We start from the raw sequence: 16,072 nt of genomic DNA, 5'->3' as shown, positions 1-16,072 counted from the left end.
AGGAGGCGGTAGTTCGGGGACTTCCCGGGAGCGTGCGCTCACCGTCCGGGAGCCGGGCGTGACGGCGCGCGGTGGAGACACGCCTTCCCCCGCGGCGGGGCCAGGGCAGAGAGATGGAGGCGCAAGCTGGTCCCTGCGGCTGTGCGAGCGCCTCGCGACTGGCGCCTGAGGAGGAGCCAAGTGTGTAAAGGAAGCACGGGAGCTCTGCGGGCGCTGGGATGCCGGGGGAGAGCGGCGGTCCCGCGAAGGTTCGGAGGAGGGGTCGCTTCCCCCCAGGCCTGGCGCCGGCTCGGAGGAGCCCTCCGTTAGAGAGGGGCAGGGGCACGGTAAACACTGTATTCATTCCAAAGGAGGAAAGGCTTCCAGACCTGTTAGAGGTTGGGGTATCAAACGAGGTCTGTCAGGTTTTTCATACCCATCTTTTCAGGTCAGTAACCGTCTATGGATAATTACGAGTTCTGTCAAAGCATTTAACAAAATATTTGGGTAAGAGTTCTTAAGAGTTGGAAGGGCCTTTGACTGTCGTCTCGCCCAGTTCCAGGAGAAAAATCAACAAAAAAAAATCACTGCTTGGAACCGGGTGCTGTTATAAAGAAAACCACAGGCCAAGATGGAGTCACTTACGCTAAGGCCCCAGGTCAGCAAACTTAAGACCTACTAACCTAACTGCAATTTAAAAATCAACGCTCCTTTCCCCCTCCCCGGAATGTAACCCTCAGACCTCAGCGTGGCATTTCCTGGCCAGCACAAGGAAAACCCTTCCACTCCAGTTAGGAGGGCAGCCTTGCTTAAAACAAGGCATTCTTGACTGGCGATTTCCTTTTTTCTATTCCCTGTCTGCCTTTAAAAACTCTTCTATAGGTTGACAGAGCTCCTTTCTACTTGCTGTTTGGGATACTGGCTGATTGATGAATGGTTTAATAAAGCCAAGTAGATCTTCAGATACACTTACTTGAAATTTTTCTTTTAAGTGTTCAAGGTATAGTATCCAAGTATGCCTGGGGCCAATCAGAGTTCCAGATTAATGAAACTGATACTGTGGACTACTTACAGTGAGTGAGCTGGGCCAATTGTACTTCTTTCAGCAATCTTGTGGGGAAAATGGTGTGGACCCTTTTTGCTGATGTGGAAATTGAGATCCCAAAAGGCTTTCCCAAAGATCTGAAACTTGCAAGTAGAGTCCTGATTCAACTCAGTGCTTAGAGCTGAAGTGTCAAGGAATTTTATTATTCTGTGCTGATTATTCCAATAATTATCCCATTATTTGTGTTTCATTAGGTAGATCTGGATAATAGTGTAGGTGGGGACAAGACTGAAGTCTGGGTGGACCAATTTGGACTTATTCTAAAACCTTTCTTCAAATATTACAAGGTGATGGTCGGTAGGCTGAGCAGAATCAAAGACCCTGACCCTTTCCCGGGCGACCTTAGGTCTCCTTAGGTGACCCTCAGCGGTAATGGAAAAGCATTAGCCAGAAATTACAGATACTGGAAGATTCACTAGGCTCCAGAAGATGAAACACTTCTCATAGAAAGAGTATTTTTAAAGTAAGCATATTTGGATTGTAACACTGTTCATAATATAAGTGAACTTTTCTCAGGCTTATGCTATATTTCACACAAAAGTGAGGTGTGGGGAATTAGCCATCTTTGTCAAAGACTAATTTAAAACATAGGAGCATATGTCAAAGATTAACTTAGCTCACTAATTATGATGGTAAAGAATTTGAAAGGCTGTTTTATATAATCAGTGTAAAAAAACGCTAGAACAGTTTACAAGTTTAGGTGCAAAACTGGTTAATATTCTACAAAACATTAAAACCATAACCTCTGGGGCAATTTTTTTTTTCTATTGGACAAATCATTTGCATCTCTAATCACTGTCATTTACTAAGAACACATTATATACTAGTGTTTGAGAGAGGGAAGATGGTTAAGAAGACAGATACTCCAGCCAAGTTCATCTTGGGTCCACCTGTGGTCTATTAAACTGTTACAGGGAGTCCAGACCATGTCATTTAAATATTGTTGCCATGGGCCTGTGGGTGAAGAGACCAGTTCTCACCAAAAGGAAGCAGTGTGAGTTGGTTAGATGCTCTACGTGAGCATGAAGACCACTGTACCGAGGCTATGGAGTCTGGATTGTGTGTTGAGAGCAGTGGAGGACCTTTGAAGATATAACTGGTGTGACTCGTTATCCAGTTCTTAGTGCCGTCCTGTACTCCCACTATATCCTCAGGGGGAATGCTTCTGGATAAGAGCAAGAAAGAACTCTTCCAAAGCCTTAATCTCCCTGTCAAAAGATCAGGTTCCCTTGGAGTTTATGAAAGCCTTGGGTAGGGGAGGCCCTATCTGAATTAGATAAGGTCCTAGTTTAGAGGACTGACTGCAGGGGAGAGGTCTGCCTAGATGGGGAGTTAATGCTGTTCTGGGTACAGAGAATGTCAACACCACCCCCTCATTGCCTCCCCAGTAGTCACAGGCGCCCAGAAGGAGCTGTGTCCTGCTGTAATGAACCTTAGGGGCCAGGATGTCCACTTCACAATATTGTGCTCAGTGGTGGGGCTAAATGTTTATTTTTTAAGGTCACAGGGTAGAATCTACCATTTATGACTCTCCTGTCGCTTGCATTATTTTTTTCCTAATATTTAAGCTATCAGATACTGTCATGATATGTAAAAAGTATATTACATTCAGTCATGAGGAACTATTATGACACCATTGTCCAATTAGCAGTGCAAACTAGGAACCTGGAAGCATCCTGGTCTCTCTGTGTCTGACTCCTCACTTCTGTGAGTTGCCAAGTCCCAGTGATTTTTGTCTCTTAAATAGTTTGTCTTTTTTTTTTTTTTATCCTTTTCCCTCTACCACTGGCTTAATTTAGGCCCTCATCATGTTTGGGTCACTGTTACTTGGACTATCAGTATTTAGGTTGCTGTAACAGCCACTTACAGTTTTGCTGGCTTGAACCCCACATTGCAGTCCATTCTGTACTTGTTCCCTGACTGATCTCCATAAATTATAAACCTGACACTACACAGAATTCTCCCTTAATCATCCCCTGTGATTATAAACCTTGTAGTGGGACACCTTTGCCTTCCTAACAAATCCAAACTTCTTAGCCCTCAAGCGCCTACTTGCCCATTCATCACTTATCAGCCCCACACTTGGACTTTCTGTTTCAGATGAACTTGGGATGTCCTCAGTCCAGGAAGTCTCCTCTGACCCTACACTAGGCATGTTCTCTCCTGCTGAGCTCCTGTCACTCCCCAGGTCTCCTCTTCCTCTTAGCACCTGTGTTACCACTATGTGTCTGGTTAGTAATTTGTCTCATTACTTACCAACTGCACACCCTGGGGAGAATTCTTCCCAGGAAACCTCGTTTCCCATCTCCTGATACACTGCTGCCACTAAATACTCTGAATGCATGTTGAATGGTGGATGAGCCATTCTACCTACTCCATGTCTTTCCATATTCGGTAATAAATTGTGAGTGAATTGCTATCTTTTTATTAAGTTGCCAGAAGGAATTAACATAAGTATTTTTGTGCTTTGAAATATTTCTTTTTAAATGAATGGTAACTTGAGAAATATTTGACTATTCCCAGGTTCCTGCACTAAAATGAACTAGAAAAAGTGGTACCAAGGAAACCACGGTATTATTTAACTCTATAATTTCTGGAGTGGAAATACATTACATCTTCTGTTAATCATTAAAGATTATTAGTCCATGTTCTGTGTTTTGTATTATAATTATTTCCTGCTTAAATTCGGTGACATTGCTTGAGATCGGTTAAATCTGTGCTATTATTCTTCTTCTTTACCCAAATAATCCTCTTTTTTTTCTTAGGTTTTGTATCATCCTCCTACACAGTCTTAGATATTCATAACATAAATATCATAAACAGTATCCTGGGATCTTATATGCTTTCGAGTGTTCTTTCTTTTTCCCAATTGTTAGAATTTAGAGAAGAAAGACATTTCAGAAGCAAACATTTGACTCTCTGTATCACCTCTGCCTTACTCCTACATGTGCATGATTTGTTCATTTCCCCAAAATTGGCTTTTCCACTTATTTTTTGTGTGTTGCACATTCAGCCAACCTTGTACTCAAGGATTACTTTTCACCTCCTCTATCCTGTTCCATCTGGTCTCATCCTTTGAGAATGATTGGAACTTATAGCCATTATTGTTTAAGAAGTGGGTGTTTTTTCTACAGTCATTCCAGTTTTTTTTTTACACCAAAGCTTAACTTTCAACCTGTCAAAGTACATAGAATTAGAACAATGGCTACAACAAAAAGTGAACCAAAGAAAGTCACAAAAAGAATCATAAGCTATGTATTCAACACAGTGTTACATAACACACATTGGTTCCAGGGCTGAGAAGGATGTCAGAGAATGGCATCCGCAGTTGCTGGAGCTGGTGGCATCCTTGTTAACTAACAAAGGTGACCTGGCCTCTCTTTTCTGTATAAGAAAGAAGTAAATTAAAAGTTCAATTCATAAATCACCAAATTAAGACTTCAAAAAGACATAGTTAATCCTCATTATCCTCAGAGTATCTGAGAATTCAACTACTTGCTAAAACTTATTTGTGACCTCAAAAACTACTCCCAGGGTGTGCAGTTATTTGCAGACATGCAGAGCATCAAAAAGTTTGAGTCTTTCTCTCTGTCTGCATGTTCCCAGCTGAGGTTGAACAAAAGAAGATGCTCTGCCTTGTTCTAGTTCTCATACTGTTGACAAGTGTTCTTTATATGATCTATTTAGTACTATGTTTTCCACATATTTTTTTTGTTAGTTGGTTGGTGATTTCAATGTTTAAAATGGCCTCCAAGTTCAGTGCTGAAGTGCTGTCTAGCACACCTAAATGCAAAAGGCTATGATGTGCCTTATGGAGAAAATATGTCTGTTAAATAAGTGCCATTCAGGCATGTACAGTGCTGTTGGTTTGAATTTGATCTTAATGAGTCAACAATGTATGTCAAGTATGTCTTTAAACAGAAACACACATAAAACAAGGTTATGTATTGATTAGTTGGTGACAGTGCTGTGACCAGAGGCTTGCAGGAACCTACCTGTGTGTTTTTCCTAAGAGCAATGTGGTTCAGTACTCACTAATTCAATGTTCATAGTGACTTTAGAGAATCTAACTTCCACCATGAATAACGAGAATTAATTGTAGGTGTAGCTTCTTAGCTTGTACATTTGACCTTTGAACAACGTGGGTTTGACTGCAGTGGTCCATTTATACGCAGGTTTTTTTCAATAAATATATTGGGAAATTTTTAGGAGATTTGCAACAATTTGAAAAATTTTCTTTGGCCCACTTTATGGTAATAATGCAGTGTCTGATCCACATAACATACAAGATACATGTTAATTAACTGCTTAATTGGTAAGGTTTCTGATCAACAGTAGGCTATTAGTAGTCAGATTTTAGGGAGTCAGAGTAATATATGTTGCCTGCATTGGGGTTTGTACCTCTAACCCCTGTGTTGTTCAAATGTCAACTGTATATCATTATATTTAAAGTTGGTTTCTTGTAGACAGTATATAGGTGTTTTTTGTTTAAATCCAATATGTCAATTTTGTTTTTTAAATGGTGTGTTTCAATCATTTACACTTAATGTGATTACTACTATGGTTGAGTGGGACCTACCATTTTGTTACTTTTGTTTTTCTCTTCCCCTTTCTGCCTTCTTATGAATATTTTTTTAGGATTCCATTTTAATTTATCTGTTAGCTTTTTTTTTTTTGTATTTTTGTAGTGCTGGTATTTTTGTATCTATATTTCTTTGTATTTTTTTTTCAGGAGTTGGTCTAGGGAATTCTAAAAGGCATGACTACATTTTCCCAGTCTACTTAGAATTAATATTTTACAGCTTAAGGTAAAATATAAAAGACTTGCAACCTTCTATGTTGCAATGTAGGCCTCTTTACCTCCTCCCTTATCTTATAGTTGTTATATGTATTACATTTATGCATGTTGATATATTTCCAGATAATGTTAAAGTTTTCAAACATATTTTAGAGAACTTAAGAAAATATCCTTTGACTAGATATTTACCATTTCTATTGTTTTTTTCTTCATACCTGAAGTTCCCAGTTCCCTTCTGGGAACATTTTCCTTTAGCCTTACTTCCATTAGCAATTTCTCTTAGAGCAGATAAACTGGCAATGAATGCTCTTTGTTTTCCTTCATCTGAGGATAACCTTATTTTGCCTTCATTCCTGAAGGATTTTTTTCACTTGATATAGAAACCTGAATTGACATTTCTTTCAGCACTTGAAAGATTTTGCTCCACTGCCTTTATGATTTCTGAGGAATAATCCTTAGTGTTCTCTAATATCTGTAGTAGGTGAATTGTTCCCCTATATGTAATTGATCATTTTGCTATGGCTGCTTTAACATTTTTTCTTTATCTTTGGTTTTCAGCAGTTTGGTTTTGATGTGTAAGCACCGTTTCCTTTTGCTTTTATCTTTTTTGGGGCTCAGTAAACTTCTTGAATCTATAAATTTATGTCTTTCACTGAATTTGAGGTGTTTTTTAGTCATATTTCTCCAAATATTATCTGTCACATACCTTACTCCTTTTCTTCAGGGATCCCAATGATATTGATATTGATCCACAGGTTCCAGTGACTGTTTATGTTTTAATCCATTTTTTGTCTGTTCTTCAGATTGAATAATTTCTATTGATTCAAATTCACTGACACTTCTCTGTCATCTCCATTTTGTTACTGAGCGTACCTGGTGTATTTTTTCCTGCCAGACATTTCTATATTTTTCAGTTCTAAAACTTCTATTTGGTTGTTTTTAATAGTTTCTCTGCTGACAACACCCATCTTTATTTTCATTTCAGAAGTCTCACATTTATCTCATGGAGGAAGATTATAATGTCTGCTTTAAATTATTGACTCCTGTTGGTTTTATTTCACACTGCCTCATGGGTTTGATCTTTTGCATTTGACTACTTGGATTTTCTCTGAGGCTTTGGGACTCCAGACTGTTTGCTGGCTTGCCCACTCTCATTGCCCAGCCCTGCACTGGGCAGTTCTGCTTTTGAGAATGCCATGTCAAAAGTGCCCTGGGACCTCAAGTGAGGCTATAAGATCTTTGCTGATTAGGTTAGGACCACTGATTCCTTCTTTGTTCCCTCCCAACAGTGTCTTTGATCATGTTGGACAATTTGAATTAAGTTAAAGTAAATGTATTCACTGATAGAAAAATCACAAGTCCAGTCCAGCCAATGTAGTACTTTGTTTATTACAATGTGATTATTATCTTGAGTAACTCCTTCCATTTCAAGCATCTTTGGAATTTCGTGGAGCAGAAATGTAGTGCACATGCCATACCTCCCAATATTTTCAGCCCCATTACAAATGCAGGGAGCTCTCATAAATCTAATTCTGTATCTTACAAAGACTCCATAGGTACTCAGGCTAGATGGAATTAATGTATCAGTGTTGCTGTCAATCACAGGATATTAAGATAGCATTTATTAACATGATTGGATATAAAAGTAATGATCTGGCATGGTCACCTTCTTCATTAAGATATTTCAGCATTTAGCAAGGCTGGAAAATTGATTGACTGATTGATTGATTCATTCTTCAGTCATTTCTTCAGCAGATACTTATTGGTCATTTATTATATGTCAGGCAGTAGTGGAAGACTGTTAGTGTGAGGCTGCTGCTTTTCTGCAGAGCCCTGGGTACCTATGGGCTGACTAGTTAGTTAAGGACAAGTTATGGAATGGCAGGTCTCTGCAATTTCTGTTGATACAAAGAAGAGATACTGAGATTCCAGAAGAGATAGAAGGCATACATAGGGGAGGGAGGGTTTTTAAGGCTCATATCTACCGTATGACAACATTATCAATAAGAGTTCATTAACAAGTTTAGCAATAGTCATAGGCCACAATGTGCCACGTGCCTCATCAGAATAACCTTGGAGGTTGATACAGTTATTTTTGTTATTTGACAAATCAAAGTTTTGAAGCACAGAGAATCTAAATAGCTTGCCCATGTCTCAGAGTTAATAAGTGGCTATCTGATCTTGTAGCTTAAACTCTGAAACATGGTGTTCTCTCTGCTGATTATTCTTACAGTGATCAGAGGACCAAAAAAATGGATTATTGTGAGAACATACAGAGTTTCTGATGAGCAGTGCTTTTTATAAAAGTCAGAAAATATAATTACTGTGTCAAAAAATCAAATACCTTGTTATTTTAATCCAAATTAATCTAATCTATGTTAAATTGAATTTGGATAATGAATTTTACATAAATGGAAAAGAATTGCAAATTATAGAGGTGCGAGGAAAACTCAGGAAAATGTATTTAAGGTTCTAAAACCATTAGACATTAACATGGAAATTCTAATTTTCTTAAAGGGCACCAGTGAAATTAATGGATTGTAATTGTTGATTTTTTAAAATTGTAAAATACACTTTTATCTTTTTTTTTTTTTGTAGATAATTATTTTTTATTGAAGGGTAGTTGACACACGGTATTACATTCCATTAGTTTCAGGTGTACAACATAGTGATTCAACATTTATATACATGACAATTCTAGGTACCAGCTATCACCATACCAAGCTGTTACAATATCTTGACTATATTCATTACATCCCGGTTACTTATTATTTTAACATTGGAAGTGTGTACTTTTTTTTTTTTTTTTTGTGAGGGCATCTCTCATATTTATTGATCAAATGGTTGTTAACAACAATAAAATTCTGTATAGGGGAGTCAATGCTCAATGCACAATCATTAATCCACCCCAAGCCTAATTTTCGTCAGTCTCCAATCTTCTGAGGCATAACAAAGAAGTTCTTACATGGAGAACAAATTCTTACATAGTGAATAAGTTCTTACATGGTGAACAGTGCAAGGGCAGCCATCACAGAAACCTTCGCTTTTGCTCATGCATTATGAACTATAAACAGTCAGTTCAAATATGAATACTCATTTGATTTTTATACTTGATTTATATGTGGATACCACATTTCTCTCTTTATTATTATTATTTTTAATAAAATGCTGAAGTGGTAGGTAGATACAAGATAAAGGTAGAAAACATAGTTTAGTGTTGTAAGAGAGCAAATGTAGATGATCAAGTGTGTGTCTGTAGACTATGTGTTAATCCAAGCTAGACAAGGGCAATAAAGCATCCACGTATGCAGAAGATTTCTCTCAGAATGGGGGGGTGAGGTTCTAAGCCTCACCTCTGTTGATCCCCAATTTCTCACCTGATGACCCCCCTGCTACTGTGCCTGTCTTAGGTTGTTCCTTCCTTGAGGAATCTTACCCGTCTCTGGCTAACCAGTCATCTTCCGGGGCCATACAGGGAAATGTAAAGTTGGTAAGTGAGAGAGAAGCCTTATTGTTTGAAATGGTTAGCTTTTTATTTCTTTGCATATTTATGCCCTGTAGCTTCTATGCCCAGCATTTGTCTTGAGGTGTCTTTACCACTTGGAAGAATTATGATACTCAGTAAATTTGATATGAGGCACGAATTCTATTTAAGGGTTGTAATTAGGAAGGAAGAAGAAAAGCTATAGAAGTAGCAGGCGGAAGAAAACATGGGAAGATTGATTATTTCTTTGACATATCTTCTTGTAGAGTAACTTCAGCATGTATAGGTTTTAAACTACTACTTAAATTGCGTACACACATTAACATAATAGGAGTATAGTTAAATAACCAAAGCATACCTGTAATTACCAGCCATCTCCAGTGAAACCAAGAAAACCAGATAGGCACCTTAGGCATTTGTGAAAACTTATCTATGATATGGTGGATATTGTCCAACTGAACTTGAACAGTCTGAGAGAAATCAGACAAATTAAAACAACCCATTCCTGGGGAATGTTCACATCCCTTATGTTCTTTTAACAGTAAATAGTCTGTAGTTGTAAGATTTTGGAGCGCTACAATTTGCACTTCTCCTAATTCTTGATTGAGTTCCAACAGTATAGATCCAGTCAAATTTGTTGTTTTACTGTATGCACAGGCCAGCTTAGATATCTCCTTCCTCATTCCCATGGCAAGTACAGGAACTGGTGGGATGAGTGCATCTACAGCTGTAGCAGTGTGTGGATCTTTGTTGGGGTTTTTTGATGATCATCTTCTGGCATGAGTCTTCCAGAGAGTGCTGATGTTGGAAGTTCTTTTTCATTTCGTATCTTAGTTCATTTTCGGAGTAGCCCAATTAGGCTTTGATCCTCTGTATAAACAGACCCTTTGCCTACACTTTTATATGCCCTTTATACTCTTGTGTAGAACTCATTGGAGGTTACCACACAGGAACTGCTTTTTTTTTTTTTTTTTGGTATCACTAATCTACACTTACATGATGAATATTATGTTTACTAGGCTCTCCCCTATACCAGGTCCCCCCTATAAACCCCTTTAGAGTCACTGTCCATCAGCATAGCAAAATGTTGTAGAATCACTACTTGCCTTCTCTGTGTTATACAGCCCTCCCTTTTCTCCCACCTCCCCATGCATGCTAATCTTAATACCCCCCTAATTCTCCCCCCCACTTATCCCTCCCTACCCACCCATCCTCCCCAGTCCCTTTCCCTTTGTTACCTGTTAGTCCATTCTTGAGTTCTGTGATTCTGCTGCTGTTTTGTTCCCTCAGTTTTTCCTTTGTTCTTATATTCCACAGATAAGTGAAATCATTTGGTATTTCTCTTTCTCCACTTGGCTTGTTTCACTGAGCATAATACCCTCCAGCTCCATCCATGTTGCTGCAAATGGTTGGATTTGCCCTTTTCTTATGGTTGTGTAGTATTCCATTGTGTATATGTACCACATCTTCTTTATCCATTCATCTATCGATGGACATTTAGGTTGCTTCCAATTCTTGGCTATTGTAAGTAGTGCTGCGATAAACATAGGGGTGCACTGATCTTTCTCATACTTGATTGCTGCATTCTTAGGGTAAATTCCTAGGAGTGCAATTCCTGGGTCAAATGGTAGGTCTGTTTTGAGCATCTTGATATACCTCCATACTGCTTTCCACAATGGTTGAACTAACTTACATTCCCACCATCAGTGTAGGAGGGTTCCCCTTTCTCCACAGCCTCGCCAACATTTGTTGTTGTTTGTCTTTTGGATGGCAGCCATCCTTACTGGTGTGAGGTGATACCTCATTGTAGTTTTAATTTGCATTTCTCTGATAATTAGCGATATGGAGCATCTTTTCATGTGTCTGTTGTCCATCTGTATTTCTTTTTTGGAGAACTGTCTGTTCAGTTCCTCTGCCCATTTTTTAATTGGGTTATTTGTTTTTTGTTTGTTGAGGCGTGTGAGCTCTTTATATATTCTGGACGTCAAGCCTTTATCGGATGTGTCATTTTCAAATATATTCTCCCATACTGTAGGGACCGTTTTTGTTCTATTGATGGTGTCTTTTGCTGTACAGAAGCTTTTCAGCTTAATATAGTCCCACTTACTCATTTTTGCTGTTGTTTTCCTTGCCCGGGGAGATATGTTCAAGAAGAAGTCACTCATGTTTATGTCTAAGAGGTTTGTGCCTATGTTTTCTTCCAAGAATTTAATGGTTTCATGACTTACATTCAGGTCTTTGATCCATTTTGAGTTTACTTTTGTATATGGGGTTAGACAATGGTCCAGTTTCATTCTCCTACATGTAGCTGTCCAGTTTTGCCAGCACCATCTGTTGAAGAGACTGTCATTTCGCCATTGTATGTCCATGGCTCCTTTATGAAATATTAATTGACCATATATGTCTGGGTTAATGTCTGGATTCTCTAGTCTGTTCCATTGGTCTGTGGCTCTGCTCTTGTGCCAGTACCAAATTGTCTTGATTACTATGGCTTTATAATAGAGCTTGAAGTTGGGGAGTGAGATGCCCCCTACTTTATTCTTCTTTCTCAGGATTGCTTTGGCTATTCGGGGTCTTTGGTGTTTCCATATGAATTTTTGAATTATTTGTTCCAGTTCATTGAAGAATGTTGCTGGTAGTTTCATAGGGATTGCATCAAATCTGTATATTGCTTTGGGCAGGATGGCCATTTTGACGATATTAATTCTTCCTAGCCACGAGCATGGGATGAGTTTCCATCTGTTAGTGTCCCCTTTAATTTCTCTTAAGAGTGACTTGTAGTTTTCCGAGTATAAGTCTTTCGTTTCCTTGGTTAGGTTTATTCCTAGGTATTTTTTTTTTTTTGATGCAATTGTGAATGGAGTTGCTTTCCTGGTTTCTCTTTCTGTTGGTTCATTGTTAGTATATAGGAAAGCCACAGATTTCTGTGTGTTGATTTTGTATCCTGCAACTTTGCTGTATTCCAATATCAGTTCTAGTAGTTTTGGGGTGGAGTCTTTAGGGTTTTTAATGTACAGTATCATGTCATCTGCAAATAGTGACAGTTTGACTTCTTCTTTACCAATCTGGATTCCTTGTATTTCTTTGTTTTGTCTGATTGCTGTGGCTAGGACCTCCAGTACTATGTTAAATAACAGTGGAGAGAGTGGGCATCCCTGTCTACTTCCCGATCTCAGAGGAAATGCTTTCAGCTTCTCGCTGTTCAATATAATGTTGGCTGTGGGTTTATCATAGATGGCCTTTATTATGTTGAGGTACTTGCCCTCTATTCCCATTTTGCTGAGAGTTTTTATCATGAATGGATGTTGAACTTTGTCAAATGCTTTTTCAGCATCTATGGAGATGATCATGTGGTTTTTGTCTTTCTTTTTGTTGATGTGGTGGATGATGTTGATGGACTTTCGAATGTTGTACCATCCTTGCATCCCTGGGATGAATCCCACTTGGTCATGGTGTATGATCCTTTTGATGTATTTTTGAATTCTGTTTGCTAATATTTTGTTGAGTATTTTTGCATCTACGTTCATCAGGGATATTGGTCTGTAGTTTTCTTCTTTGGTGGGGTCTTTGCCTGGTTTTGGTATTAGGGTGATGTTAGCTTCATAGAATGAGTTTGGGAGTATCCCCTCCTCTTCTATTTTTTGGAAGACTTTAAGGAGAATGGGTATTATGTCTTCCCTGTATGTCTGATAAAATTCCGAGGTAAATCCATCTGGCCCGGGGGTTTTGTTCTTTGGTAGGTTTTTGATTACCGCTTCAATTTCGTTGCTGGTAATTGGTCTGTTTAGATTTTCTATTTCTTTCTGGGTCAATCGTGGAAGGTTGTATTTTTCTAGGAAGTTGTCCATTTCTCCTAGGTTTCCCAGCTTGTTAGCATATAGGTTTTCATAGTATTCTCTAATAATTCTTTGTATTTCTGTGGGGTCCGTCGTGATTTTTCCTTTCTCGTTTCTGATACTGTTGATTTGTGTTGACTCTCTTTTCTTCTTAATAAGTCTGGCTAGAGGCTTATCTATTTTGTTTATTTTCTCGAAGAACCAGCTCTTGGTTTCATTGATTTTTGCTATTGTTTTATTCTTCTCAATTTTATTTATTTCTTCTCTGATCTTTATTATGTCCCTCCGTCTGCTGACCTTAGGCCTCATCTATTTTTCTTTTTCCAATTTCGATAATTGTGACATTAGATCATTCATTTGGGATTGTTCTCCCTTTCTTAAATATGCTTGGATTGCTATATACTTTCCTCTTAAGACTGCTTTTGCTGTGTCCCACAGAAGTTGGGGCTTAGTGTTGTTGTTGTCATTTGTTTCCATATATTGCTGGATCTCCATTTTGATTTGGTCATTGATCCATTGATTATTTAGGAGCGTGTTGTTAAGCCTCCATGTGTTTGTGAGCCTCTTTGCTTTATTTGTACATTTATTTCTAGTTTTATGCCTTTGTGGTCTGAAAAGTTGGTTGGTAGGATTTCAATCTTGTGAAATTTACTGAGGCTCTTTTTGTAGCCTAGTATGTGGTCTATTCTGGAGAATGTTCCATGTGCACTTGTGAAGAATGTATATCCTGTTGCTTTTGGATGTAGAGTTCTATAGATGTCTATTAGGTCCATCTGCTCTACTGTGTTGTTCAGTGCTTCCGTGTCCTTACTTATTTTCTGCCCAGTGGATCTATCTTTTGGGGTGAGTGGTGTGTTGAAGTCTCCTAGAATGAATGCATTGCAGTCTATATCCCCCTTTAGTTCTGTTAGTATTTGTTTCACATATGCTGCTGCTCCTGTGTTAGGTGCATATATATTTAGAATGGTTATATCCTCTTGTTGGACTGAGCCCTTTATCATTATGTAGTGTCCTTCTTTATCTCTTGTTACTTTCTTTGTTTTGAAGTCTATTTTGTCTGATATTAGTACTGCAACCCCTGCTTTCTTCTCACTGTTGTTTGCTTGAAATATGTTTTTCCATCCCTTGACTTTTAGTCTGTACATGTCTTTGGGTTTGAGGTGAGTTTCTTGTAAGCAGCATATAGACGGGTCTTGCTTTTTTATACATTCTGTTACTCTGTGTCTTTTGATTGGTGCATTCAACCCATTAACATTTAGGGTGACTATTGAAAGACATGTACTTATTGCCATTGCAGGCTTTAAATTCGTGGTTACCAAAGGTTCAAGGTTAGCCTCTTTAGTATCTTACTGCCTAACTTAGCTCGCTTATTGAGCTTTTATATACACTATCTGGAGATTATTTTCTTCTCTCCCTTCTTGTTCCTCCTCCTCAATTCTTCATATGTTGGGTGTTTTGTGCTGTGCTCTTTCTAGGAGTGCTCCCATCTAGAGCAGTCCCTGTAAGATGTTCTGTAGAGGTGGTTTGTGGAAAGCAAATTCCCTCAGCTTTTGTTTGTCTGGGAATTGTTTAATCCCACCGTCATATTTGAATGATAGTCGTGCTGGATACAGTATCCTTGGTTCAAGGCCCTTCTGTTTCATTGTATTAAATATATCATGCCATTCTCTTCTGGCCTGTAGGGTTTCTGTTGAGAAGTCTGATGTTAGCCTGATGGGTTTTCCTTTATATGTGACCTTTTTCTCTCTAGCTGCCTTTAAAACTCTTTCCTTGTCCTTGATCTTTGCCATTTTAATTATTATGTGTCTTGGTGTTGTCCTCCTTGGATCCTTTCTGTTGGGGGTTCTGTGTATTTCCGTGGTCTGTTCGATTATTTCCTCCCCCAGTTTGGGGAAGTTTTTAGCAATTGTTTCTTCTAAGATACTTTCCATGTCTTTTCCTCTCTCTTCTTCTTCTGGGACCCCTATAATACGGATATTGTTCCTTTGTAATTGGTCACACCGTTCTCTTAATATTGTTTCATTCCTGGAGATCCTTTTATCTCTCTCTATGTCAGCTTCTATGCGTTCCTGTTCTCTGGTTTCAATTCCATCAATGGCCTCTTGCATCCTATCCATTCTGCTTATAAACCCTTCCAGAGTTTGTTTCATTTCTGGGATCTCCTTTCTGGCATCTGTGATCTCCCTCCCGACTTCATCCCATTTCTCTTGCGTATTTCTCTGCATCTCTGTCAGCATGTTTATGATTCTTATTTTGAATTCTTTTTCAGGAAGACTGGTTAGGTCTGTCTCCTTCTCTGTTGTTTTCTCTGTGATCTTTGTCGGCCTGTAGCTTTGCCTTTTCATGGTGATAGTAATAGTTTGCAGAGCTGGGATGAGTGACAGCTAGAAGAACTTCCCTTCTTGTTGGTTTGTGGCCCTCCTCTCCTGGGAGAACAGTGACCTCTAGTAGCTTGTGCTGGGCAGCTGCACGCAGACAGGGTTTCTGCTTCCTGCCCGGCTACTATGGAGTTTATCTTCGCTGTTCCTGTGGGTGTGGCCTGGTTCGGGCCTCTGCTCCAAAGTGGTGGAGTCGCGTTGGATGGGGAGCGGCCTGGAGGCTATTTATCTCCGTAATGGGCCTCCCTGCTCCCTGCAGCCCAGGGTTTAGGGTGCCCAGAGATGCCCGGATTCCCTATGTCTGGATTAAGTGTCCCACCCTGCCCCTTTAAGACTTCCAAAAAGCACCCACCAAAACAAAACAACGACCACAAAAAAAAAAAAAAATTTAAGTTAAAAAAAAAAAAAGTGGCCGCTCGTTTTTCTTTATTCTCCGGTGCCAGCCTCAGGCAACTGCTCACCGGTCTTGCTGCCCTGTTTCCCTAGTATTGG

Source organism: Manis pentadactyla, chromosome 16 (assembly GCF_030020395.1).
Source record: "Manis pentadactyla isolate mManPen7 chromosome 16, mManPen7.hap1, whole genome shotgun sequence".
NCBI lineage: Eukaryota > Metazoa > Chordata > Mammalia > Pholidota > Manidae > Manis > Manis pentadactyla.
The sequence above is the reverse complement of the archived record's forward strand: the minus strand, read 5'-3'. Positions refer to the sequence as shown.